Source organism: Camelus bactrianus, chromosome 4, assembly GCF_048773025.1.
Source record: "Camelus bactrianus isolate YW-2024 breed Bactrian camel chromosome 4, ASM4877302v1, whole genome shotgun sequence".
NCBI classification, from domain to species: domain Eukaryota; kingdom Metazoa; phylum Chordata; class Mammalia; order Artiodactyla; family Camelidae; genus Camelus; species Camelus bactrianus.
Genome location: NC_133542.1, coordinates 101,436,365 through 101,449,247, shown reverse-complemented (window position 1 = coordinate 101,449,247; position 12,883 = coordinate 101,436,365). Strand labels below are relative to the sequence as shown.

The following is a 12,883-nucleotide window of genomic DNA, read 5'->3' as shown; positions in this document are numbered from 1 at the left end:
GGGAAGTTAAGTAAATATCTGGTTAACAAATCTATAAGTATATTAGAGCCCCAGTTCCAAAATAGATCATTGAAACATTAGCACTTTCAAAGCCAGTTTAGAAATTTAGAGCACTTAATTATTTTTAATATAATCAGTTTTAAAAACTTTGACATGGCCTTGACTTAAGACAAGTGGGTCAAAATGTGCCTTGAAACATTATTTACTGAAGAGATTAGTGATAAGAGAACAGTGAGAATAATGGCCAAGTTTGTCTCTGCGGTAACATGCATTCTTTCCATATCTTTTTAAAAACTTATTTCATATGAGAGTAAAAACATCTTCATGAATAACAAGAATCAAAGGAAATGAAATGGCAGACACATATTCATTTTTCCCTTTTAAATAAATATTTAAAATTTTAGTCTTCTTCAATCTAGGAGCCACAAGGAGGCATTTGAATTTGTGCTCGCCATAATACTAGTTGAGAATTAGGTTATGGTTGTCTTTGCTAAAATGTTACCTAGCCTTCTTTCTACCACTGATCTCAAACTATTTATACATGCATGAAGAAGGATTCTTTTATAAGGTATTTTTATGATGTTTCACTTCTAACAATTTCAATACGCACATTAATCAAGACATCGTGCAAGTTACGGAGTAGGTACAATGTTAAGGACCTTCCTTGCCAATGAGAATTCTAAAAAGACGGCTAATGTTCAGACTACATAACTTCTTTCCTTTCCTGTGAAAGCAGTAAGGTCTTGGCTTGGCCTCATTTTCCACCGAGAGTATTATGGAAATGAAGTTCTTTACTGACATATATTTTATTTGTTCTCCTTCCCTTCAATCTCTTATTGTCATTTAAGCTCAGCTCAATGTTTAATCCTGAGCAGACTGATTAAACTAAAAGGCCTTAAAATATGACATGAATTCTTGCCCCCCGCCCCTGCTCCCCTATCACACACACACACAAAGGAACACAGCTTCTTTCAGCTCTCCTCATTTTTCTAGGGGTTAAGTGCTTAGTAAATGGAATTTAATTTTGCATCCGCAATGGTATGAGTTTTAGAGTTAGAAAATTTGGGGCTCCCATTTCTAACTACCATTTACTTGTTTGATGACATTAGAGTACCTGCTTAATCTCTTAAAGCCTCAGTTTTCTCATCCATAAAATTTAATTTGATTGGATTGTTGTAAATATAAATCGGACAATATATGTAACAGGACAAGGGAAGGTACAGACTGACTAGCTGCAAATTAATGCATTTCTTTTATTTAGGTGTGGACATGTAATTAGGCTTTTGAAGCAATTGGATGTGCTTGGGAAATGTACACTCTCCTAAATTCAGCTCGTTAAACAAAATTTCTGGCATAATACTCCACTTTTCCTCTCCTTTCAACTGGTGCAGTGAAACCCCATTGAAAGTGGCAAATCTTGTCAGGTTACATGCCTGAATGACTGCCTTATTCAGAGTCAAAAACTGAAATTTCACTGGGGGAGAAATAAACTTCAATTTCTTTGTAAAGCACTGCTTTCAAAGTTTATCCGTTACATTATTAGCTTTAGCTTAACTGATAAGGATCTGAATAATCAATGTTACTAATTGTTCTCCAGTTGGAAAGGAAGAGAAAAAACTTAGTTTAGCCATATGGACAGCTTATACAAAGGCATAGACTAGGCATTCACTGTAAAGAGGAAGGTATTCACTGTGTTGCCTCTTTCTGCACAAATATCAGCAAAACATAATTCAGAAGAAAAGATTACCCGCTGATTTACATTATACATGCCAAAGCTCAGCGCCCAGGAGCATTACATTTATATGACATTTCCCCCCTGATTATAGGATCAAAGTCTCGCTGCTAAAATTTTAACTTCAAAAGACCTTTGGGTAACCAAAGGCATGGGAGTGTCAGGAGCAGTGAGTATTTAGCCACTGAGCAGATACGTGAAAGAGAGAGATGACTGAAACACAGAAGTTTTCATTTGATTGATATTTTATGTTTTTAAATAGCCCATATTGTCAGAAATTTATTGATTTAACTCCCCCAATTAAATGCAATTATGATACATGTTAAGAGAATCGTAGTTACCGAACTAAGTATCAAATAATAATAAAGAAATATGTGTATATATATGTATTATTGTGCTATAATACATAAAAAATACAACTTACTATGTGAACCATTTTTAAGTGTAGAGTTCAATGGTATTGAGGATATCTGCATTGTTGTGCAACTATTAACCAGGATCACCATCATCCTTCTTCAGAACTATATTCATCTTGCAAAACAGTAACTCCAAAACAATAAATAAATTCCCATGACTTCCTCCTCCCAGCCCTGGCAAACACCATTCTACTTTCTTTCTTTCTTTCTTACTATTTTTTAAAATCTCTTCTTAATTCTATACTCAAGCTTCTGGTAATCAATATTCTGCTCTGTTACTGTGATTTTGACTTTACTGTACTTAATTTTTTAATATTCCACACATCTGCATGATTATGCAAATTTATCTTTCTGTGTCTAGCTTATTTCACTTAGCTTAATATCCTCCCATTCATCCACGTTGCCGGAAATGGCAGGATTTGCATCTTTTTAAAAGTTGAATAATATTCCAATATATATACCATTTTGTTTACCCATTCATTCATCAAAGGACATTAGGATGTTACTATATCTTGGCTACTGTGAATAAGGCTGCAAAGAACGTGGAGGTACAGATATATCTTCAAGTCAGCATTTTCACTTCCTTTGGATAAACACCCAGAAATGAAACTGCTGGATCATATGGTAATTCTATTTTCAGTTTCTTGAGAAACCTCCATACTCTTTTCCATAATGGTTGTACCAACTTACATTCCTAATAATAGTACATCAGGATTCCTTTTGATCCATGCCCTTATCAACATTTATTATCTCTTACCTGTTGATAATAGCCATCTTAACAGGTATGAGGAGAGTCCCCATTTTGCTTTTGATTTATGTTTCCCTGGTGATTAATGATGTTGAACATCTTTTCATAAAACTGTTGGAAATTATGTGAATTCTTTGAAAAAAAATCACTGTTCGAAAAGAGCCTATTTGTTTTCCGTGGTCCTTAGGGATTCATAAATGCCAAGCTCCACTGGGTCTTCAGGACGAGGCATTCAGGAGCTGGTCCCTTGGGTGGCAGTCTTCAAAGTCAGGGGCTAGATGTGTCAGAGATGCTGAGGGTTAGAGATGCCCTCCTGACTGTCAGGCACTGTCCTGGGGTGGCATTTATGGCCTGAGAGTGTCTAAGTTTTCCTGCCCATTTTGATGTGTGTATTTTCTGTTTCCCTCTGTTTAGGATTCACAAAACTAGTTTCTGGCTTTCTCACAGAGGTAGTGATCTACAAGTAGCTGTATATCTGGTGTGTCCATGGAGCAGGGAAAGTCAGTAGTTTCTCATTCTACCATCTTACTGATGTTTCTAGTACGGATTTTTATAAAAATATATACATTTTTTAATTAAGAGGGAAAATGATATACAGTAATACCAACATGTACCCATCTCTCAGTGGCTCAGGCCACTGAGCAGTGATATTCTGGGGGTTCAAGCTCCTGACCTAGAATCTTATGGAAGAGAGAGATTCAGCTGGTTGGATCATGTCAGGTTATTAACATTTCTATGCTTCACAAATTATTTAAAATAATGACCCTTCACCTTTCTTTCCCATTTGAGTTATAGGGAGAACTTTTATACATCCCAATATTCAGCCAATGACTCAAAACTATAAGCAGAATATTTAGAGGTATTATCAAGATATTACCAAAGCTTTAAGATTTTCACGTAATTCTAACTTGTCCCCAAGTTGAGAAGTGCTACTTTAAAATGACAGGGAAGTGTTTTTTGGTTGTTATTCTTTTTTTTTTTAATGGGATTGTTGTACATCAGAGCTGGAAAGTAAAAATAAAATGATGGACTACCACTTCCAGGAAGATGACATAGACATATTTTTTCCTATTATGGACATAATATATAAGACAAACGTAAGAAGTCTCTGAAAGGTGGAGAAAAGAAGATTGGCTTGGGTCAACAGGTTCCAGGAAATAAAATAATAATGAGTTCCTTAGGTTCTGTTTTTGCCACATATAACTTAGACTTGGACCTGAGGAAGCTGACAACTTGGAAGTGCCAACAAATAAATGAATAACTGAGAAATAAACCAACCCACCATTACAGCTGGAGACTGTATAACACATCTCTCTCAGCAACTGACAGACCAACTAGACGGAGAATCAGTACAAATACGAAAGAATTCAACAGAATAGCTTCCACATTGAGAATTTAGGAAATGAAGAGCAAAAGGACTTCCACACAGTAGAGGAAAGGAAATAATGGAGGTAAGAGCAGAAGTCAGCAACATCAAAAACAAAAAAAAGCAACAGAGAAAACTATTGCAACAACAGCAACAAAACGCTCTTTGAACAATATCAATACAATTGACAAAGCTCTGGCAAGACTAACAAAAAGAAAAAAAATGACACAAATATCAATGTTAGGAATGAAACATGAGCTATTACCCTGCATTTTGTAGGCATCTGAAGAGTAAAAAGAGAATGTTATGAACAACTCTAAATGCATCAATTTGAAAATTTACATGAAATAGACCTATTCCTCAAAAAACACCAACTACCACAACTCATGGAGTACAAAATAGATAATTTGAATTGTTTTATAACTTATAACAAATAAGGGCATTGAATGCATGCTTTTAAAATGCCCAATGAAGAAATCTGAAGGTCCACATGGTTTTGCTGAAGAATTCTGCCAAACATACAGAAGAATTAACACCACTTCTACACAATCTCTTCTGAAAAATGAGATACAGGAACAACTCCCAATTTATTGTCCAAAATTAATTATTTCCCTGTACAAAAACTCAAGCACTTGCAAAAAAATAAAATTATAGACCAATGCCCCTAATGAGTATAGAAGCAACATTTCTTAATAAAATATTATCAAATAGAATTCAGCAATACATAAAAATAATTATACACTACGGCCAAGTGGGGATGAATTCCAGGGAAGTAAGTTTCATTTGATATTTTAAAATCAAAAAATGGAATCCAATATATATATCTTTAGCATGCTGAAGAGCAAAACTCACATGATTGCATAAAACAATGCAGAAAAAGCATGTGATAAAATTCAATATCAACTCATGATAAAAAAAACTCTTGGTAGTATCACCATATTCCTATTTCTCCCTTCTCAAGTCCGTTTACATTTAAATTAATTTTTGATAGGTAAGGACTTACTATTGCCATTATGTTCATTGTTACGTTTTTGTTTTGTAGTTCTCTAACTGCTGTTTGTGGTTTGATTTATTTTGTAGGTATGAGTTTTGATTTCTCTCTTTTTTTGTGTATGTGTTTACTTTATTTGTTTTTGTAGTTACCAGGGATTTACATTGAACACTTCATAGTTATTGCAACCTCTTTTAAACTGATAACTTTTGTAATACACAGACTCTAAACTTTGCACCTCCTTATACGTATTTTATGTAACTGATGACAGATTTTACTTCTATACTGTGCTTCCATCAACAAATTCTGTGCTTATAGGTATTCTTACTGCTTCTGTCTTTTAACTTATATGCTAGTGTTAAAAGTGATTTTATGCCACTATTATGAATGATAATATTCTATCTTCATACTGTATTTACAAAAGCAGTGGATTTATACTTTTGATAAGCTTTCGTGCTTCTGTATACTGTCTTTTTGTTTCAACTTGAAGAACTCCTTTTAGCACTTCTTATAAGGCAGGTTTACTGGCCAGGAAATCTCTCAATTTTTTGTCTGGTTAAGTCTTTATCTCTCATTTGTGAAGTACCCTGGAGTCTTTGTCCATGAATGACTGCCAAGCCATTGCTTTTGTAGGGGTTTAAGGCCAGGAGACATCTTATTCCACCAACTTGCAGACATCCCTCAGGTTCTGTTAAATGCAAATTTCCAGCTGTTTATTACAGATATTAAAAATATCAAGTGATTTTTCAACATGTGTAAACTATATTGTTAGTTATAAGTGCTTTTCTTGATTCTATTTTTCTACATAGATGAATTATATGATTTGCAAATGTTGCCAGCTCTGCTCTTCCTTGATTGGCTAATGAGTGATGCGCTTGTGTTTTGTTGATTCTCTTTTCCACAGAACTTAGGTTTTTGCTTCCAAAAGTTAGTTCTTTATTTTAACACTTTCATCATTTTTTTCTCATCTGCTCCTATCTTTCTTTCCATTTATTTGTTAATTTTTATATTTTGCTGAAATGAATGCTTAGTTTGTATCTTTTAAATTCTAACTATAAATATTTAAATTTGTGTGCATAGTTTTCTGATTATGGTTAGGCTATACTTTTCTAAGTGACTTACTCTTATCATCACAACTTGATGATAATTTTAACTAGAATGTTGGCCAAAGATAAAATCTATCACTGGTTGTAATAGTAGATTAAATTGAGATCATCCACAGATGGAGATAGCTTGTGGATAATCCACATTTTTGTTTAGAATGGTTGTAAATTCTGAGAGAACTTGCTTCAAAATTCTAGAGCTTTGCAGGTATGGTTGAGTGAATAAGAGTTAGAATGTGCCTGACAGATAAGCCAGACATTGTATTTGGCCTGTGATGTTCCCAAAATCTTGTGAAATAAAGTATCATTATTATCTGTTTGCCAGTGAGTAATGATTAGGGATTTGCTTGCAGACAAAATAAGCAGAGGTTACAATATTCAAAATAAGATTATGCTTTTTGCACTTGAACTTGGTATCATCCGTCCATCCCTTGTAAAGGATTACTCCTATGAAGAATTTCCTATATGGGAATACTTGTTTTGCACATTTCTCTCTCAAACATGAAAAGCATGTATATAGGTTAAGGATTTTATCCACGTCATCGCTAAGTGTTGAGAATTTACTATAGGCTAGACTTGTGATTTCTGGAGGTCAGAAACTGAATAAAACAAACACATAACTGCTTTTTATGAATTGGGTCATCTACTGGGGAAAACTGGAGAGAGATAACTTTAAAGTGTGATGAATGTTACAGAAGAAAATATTATGGTGGGATACAGCTTTATCTGTATTTCCTTCTTCTCATGTATACTAGAAATTGTTGTAAAAGTTTGACGTGTCCATATATTAAATATGGCTCAAATGTCTTATAAGTCTTAGTGTGCAATTAGGGCTGTTTTATAGTTCAAACTGCATCATGGCATGAGACATGGTTGTTTGGCTGACCATTTGTTAATGATGCTGAGACAGGTCATTGTATTGTAATTATGACATTCTAATCCCTTCATTAGTTTTATTTTGTAATTTATGACTGAAAAGAATTTCTACAATTTATATAGCATTATTTTGGTATCATGTGAACGTCTCTTTCCTTTAACCGTCTGTCTAATGCTCTTAACACCACCTGGTAACCTTTGCCTAAATAAGTCCAACCAACTGGTGGCAAAAAAAGTAACGTTCTATTTGAATTGATTATTTTAGAGTAAACTTGGATCACTTTCTTCTGTCAGAAAAAGCTCAGTATGTGTTTGTCTTTCAAATTTCAAAAAGTAATGGGTTCAATTGAGCCCCCCAATGCTTACAAAGAATTTTCTTCTGGCTTGCTTACTTAGATAAATATACTTCGTACTCCTTTATTTTCATTGATTACATGGGTTGAAATTATTGAAATATTATTTCTTTTCTACTGTTGACACTGTCATAATTTTGGTTAGTAGGCATGAATTCAAGCTGATATCTGTGACTTTTTTCATGATATTACTTTTTAATGCTTCCCTCTTTCTGCTGTTCAGGCTTGTATCAGGATCTGGAATCAAATCAGGAATTTCTAAGAAGTCCAGCTTCCATTTAGAGGACAACTCTCATAAAGACTTAAGTATGGTATGGCTAGCAGTGTTTACTGTCACTGAGCAGACATTCCTGTAAGAGTATATATGTTTAGTACACAGAGATCAATATTTCATAATGTTTTCAGTTTAATTCTAACATTATGGTATTTTCACTTAATCTACTTGATTTTATATTTGCATCTCTTTTACATTGAATCTAATTATTCATAACATAATTAAGATAATTGCTTTATTCTCCCTCATAAAAACACTTTTAAAATAAAAATGCTGACATCAGTACAATCAACAAATGTACCAAGTGAAGTTTAAAATTTCTCTATGTTCTTTTATGTCCTAGAATCTATTCCACTCGTTCAAATTCCAAGGGCAGTGTGGTAGAAGTAGTCAAATCTGGGTGTAGGCAATAAAGGGATGCTCTTTTGAGGATTTTAAATCAACAACAACATTTACTTTACTAACACTTAGTCTACCTTTTATTATCATGAGGTGCCAGCAATTTCAGTATTGCTAGCAAGAGTTTAATTATCCCATATCTTTTCTTTTTCTAACTTTCTAAACAATTACCGTATTGTTTTCACTGCACACAGAAAAATATGCTTCACAGCAGCAAATATATTACTCATCTTTAGTAAATGTTTTATACTTGGAAGTTACTCTGTTATACAGCTAGCCTGGAAATGTGCAGGCTCAGCTACATGCGATCCTTTCGAGAGTAACCCTGTAATATTTCAAAATCATTCCACTGTCCTCTGATTCAGTCTGTGTCTCTAATCTCGGTGGTACCACATATCCTTTTCTGTAAACAACAAACCGAGGTGAGCAATGAGTGCAGCGATCGTGAAGCCAAAGATGCACAACATGAAATACTCTAGTTCTGTTCTGCAGTGTGAGCGTGTTGTGGACGACTGGTGTCAAAGGAAAAAGACTTCCCCATAAAAGCTGATGTGTTGCTCACTGTCAAGCTGTGAATGCAGTAAAGAGAAGTCTGGGGAAGTTCATCTCAACCTCTGAAGTCCTGCGTTACCCAGAAGAATATATGGATATGAAAGAATCTGCTCCGATTTTTCTATTTGCTATATGTCATTTTGCTTTTCTGAGTTACTATTTTCTCCTGGGATAGAGTTTCATAACATTTGCAAGGAGTCAAATGAGTCTTTTAAAGTAAAATGTCAAGTTTTAAAGTTGCTCCTTGAAGACTGAAAAGCAGAAATTGTGTAGAAGACCATTAATTTTTCAATAACAATAACCACATCACAGAGAAAGTGACATTTACATATACAAAGGAAGAGTCAAATTTCCAATAAGGATACCAGAGAATCTAGGAAAGAAGCTTGTCGTAAACTTCCAGAACTAGATATTCATTTTAAAGCAACAAATCAAGTGATCTCAACATTTACTATCATTTAGTCATTCCCTCTGGCCTTTTTTTCCCAGAGAAAGAACAGTTTCAAAAAATTTTTTTTTAATCTTTGAGATATTACAATAGAATATGTTGGACTATGAGGATATATAAAAACCAAGAGAATAAATCCAGAAGAAGCAAAGACAGCAAGTGTGACCAAGACAGGACTATTGCTAGCAATTTCTAGAATTTATTATGAAATGGAAATTTAAACGATTTCTACCAAACTCATTTATATATTATTTTCCTATTTACTTGCATATCTGTTGCTTTACATCAAAAATTCAATAGTAAAAATTATTTCAAATTGTTCTTTGATAAACTATGAGTGAAGATGCAATAACATGTAAACTATATTTTCTAATAAACATGAATATGTGAAGATCATTGAAAAATTTACAGAAGTCCTGAAAACAGGAATTATGTCACTATATTGTGACAGATCAAAATATATGTTTTTTACTTTTTAATTAAGATAAAACCATTACTGTATTTTAGAACTAATTCATTACTTTTAATATTTTATATTTTTATTTTTTACTAGCATGATCATGTGAACTTCAAAAACTTCTGCTTGAATTTCTTTTCTGAGCATTATTTTTATTACTGTTTACTGAAAATACCTTTGTCACATAAACAAAGAGTATGTTAAAAAATGGACATTCTGGGTGTCTGAGTTCTTCTCTGAATTCCTTTGTGTTAGTTTCCTGTTATCCTTTCACAGTTTCAATGCATACATATTTAAATTAAACTTGGTATGTTATTTTTCTCTGCTTTGGTTTGGCCCTTTACTGGTGATTTTTTTTTTTTCTTCTTGCTGAAACTCTCCAAATTTATTTTTAATCTTTAAAAAATATCCTTCTGTGATTATGGATGTGTTTTAAATCTGTATTCATATTTAAATAATTCAATTGACATGTTTGGGACTTTCCCGGACCCTCTGGAGGAGAAGGGGAGAAGTTTAAACAGATCAAGAACATCTTCTGTTGCTCACATGACATGCAGTTTCTTTAACACAACGTTCTCACGTGTTTTTCTGCACCTTATCACACTTCTTCCCTTTAGCCATTTTCAGAAACTCCTTTGCTACTTGCTGGCCTCAGAGATGATTACATCAGCTTCTCTTGGGGATGGGTTGGGGGGCTCCCACCCTGAGGGGATGGGAGTCCTAGCCATGCTGGGCTCTCTAGGAATACTTGAGCCCTGCCAGTCCCCTCGTGGAACCTGCCGCACCACCACAGCTACTGGCAGAATTCTCAGAGGTTTGGAGGGCCCTCTCATCCTGGTCACTTACATCTTAACTGGGAATTTTCTGGAAATCCCTGCCTCCATTTTACTCATGGAATAAATCGCTGGGGACTTGTTTTTGTTCCCACGGTTTAGGTGAAGGAGTAGACAGTCAGCTCAAGGATGCTGCCTTGTCCCTGTGAAAAGTGGATACTTTAAGAATATCGTCTCACATGAAAATTATAGTCCAAAGAATGGCTCAAAAGAATAACTATTAGAATCGTGATGAAAGAGAGATGACTGAAGAACAAAGCAGTAAAAGTTAACTTCTTTTGAATTAGGAAGAAAACAGTTAATGTCTAAGATTTCAAAATATTTAGCAACATGGAAGGAAGCATCATAGGACCTGAAAGTCAAAATTGATCAAAGTTAGTTGCTCAAAGGAAGAAGGTATGGTGGTGGAGAAATGGTGGCATGGGGGATTTGAAATGTCCTTCATACGCTCTTCTTCACTACGTATGTTAGACGATGTGCTCTTGTTGCTATATTCTGTCTGTCTCTCTTTGTCTCTCTCTATTTCAGGTCATCTATGTCCCAAGCAGTTTGGAGCATTCAGGTCCTGAAGTAAGAAAATGGAGAGACTGGTCTCACATGTAACTAATTAGGAGACTTTATGGCTGTCATGGCACTCTGCTGAACACCATGTGAGTTGAGGCCATAGATGATTATTCATCTGAAATTCAATAGCAGATTTTTACTTCAAAGATACTATGAATTACTTTAAAAAGATCTTAAACACATTTTCTTGTGATTTCTAATAATTCAGGGACTGCTGGGGATTTTCAGTTCAGATAATCTTGTGATCATTTCTGAGAATTTTCTCTAAACACATTTAGTTACCATGTGTATACCCAAATCAATGTATATTGTATCTGTGGGTATGTGATTTAAACACTTAGTTATTGACTAAACTCATTGATCTCCTTAGTGGTCAATCACTTTAAAGGTAGATTCATATAGTTCGATGTAGCTGTGTCATTACAGGCAAACTTAACTTTTCTCAGATGATGTTTGGACTGTGGCCATTTAGGGTTTACTGTGAGTGAGTGAACCAGAGCACTCATTTTTAGAGAACTACTCTGGACCGGTTTTCCTCCCTTGTAGTAAAAGACTTGGTAAGTTCTATAAAATGTCGATTACTAGCATTTGCAAACATTCAAAATCAGTGATAGCCTGTCTGGTAGGTTTGAAAATTAAGTCCAGTTCAAGACATATGTTAGCATTTATAAGACATATAATCAAGTCATTTATATGGACTGTTAAAATATTGGATAACTGAAGAGACTTTTGTCTTTCTTACAATAGGAAAAGTAAGATGGTGCTGATTACCAGAATAAAGCTCTACTTTAGTCGGAGGCTGGTTTTGAAGGTCATACTGGGATTTCTCTCTTTGCAAGAATATAGGGGCACTATGGTTTATTGCACTTCCAGTCATACTTATAATTTAATAAACAAATATAGATTTTTCATCAAATCTGTAAGTCACTGAGACATATTTCCAATTCAGTGTTTGGCACCATCAATTCCCATTTTCATTTTTTCCCACTGTCAACTTTAGTCATAGAGGGACATGCAACTGATGTCTTCATACATCCTCCAGTTTCTCCCATGACTGTCCTCTTAGAATGATTCCTAGCCTGTTACATAGAGCCACTGTCTTCTTAAATTCTACTAAAGACGCCAAATGCTTCTATGTGCTCTTCCTCTGGTTCCTGCAAAGGATGATTTTTGGTGACACTCTTTCCTACATTTTCAGGATTCTCTTTTCTTTCTTTTTTTTTTTTTGTAGTATTTTCAAATATACCAACTCAACCATGTGCTCTAAAGACTTGGTGTTTCCCAAGAGATCAAAAAATAAATGTCTTTGATTTTTGTTTTTACAATTTACGTGAGTGATAGCTGGGCTCAATATCACTAATTATCAGAGAAATGCAAATCAAAACTACAATGAGGTATCACCTCACACCAGTCAGAATGGCCGTCATTCAAAAATCCACAAATGACAAATGCTGGAGAGGCTTTGGAGAAAGGGGAACCCTCCTACACTGCTGGTGGGAATGCAGTTTGGTGCAGCCACTATGGAAAACAGTGTGGAGATTCCTCAAAAGACTAGGAATAGACTTACCATATGACCCAGGAATCCCACTCCTGGGCTTGTATCCAGAAGGAAATCTACTTCAGGATGACACCTGCACCCCAATGTTCATAGTAGCACTATTTACAATAGCCAAAACATGGAAACAGCCTAAATGTCCATCAACAGGTGACTGGATAAAGAAGAAGTGGTATATTTATACAATGGAATACTACTCAGCCATAAAAACCAACA

The 12,883-nt window shown here is 34.7% G+C and overlaps 1 long non-coding RNA gene across 3 annotated transcripts in view; it reads right to left on the bottom strand.

Moving 5' to 3' along the window:
- The window catches only part of LOC141577564 (uncharacterized), a 541,558-nt gene that overhangs the window by 44,784 nt on the left and 483,891 nt on the right, over nt 1-12,883 (bottom strand). The gene's annotated exons all lie outside the window — the stretch shown is intronic.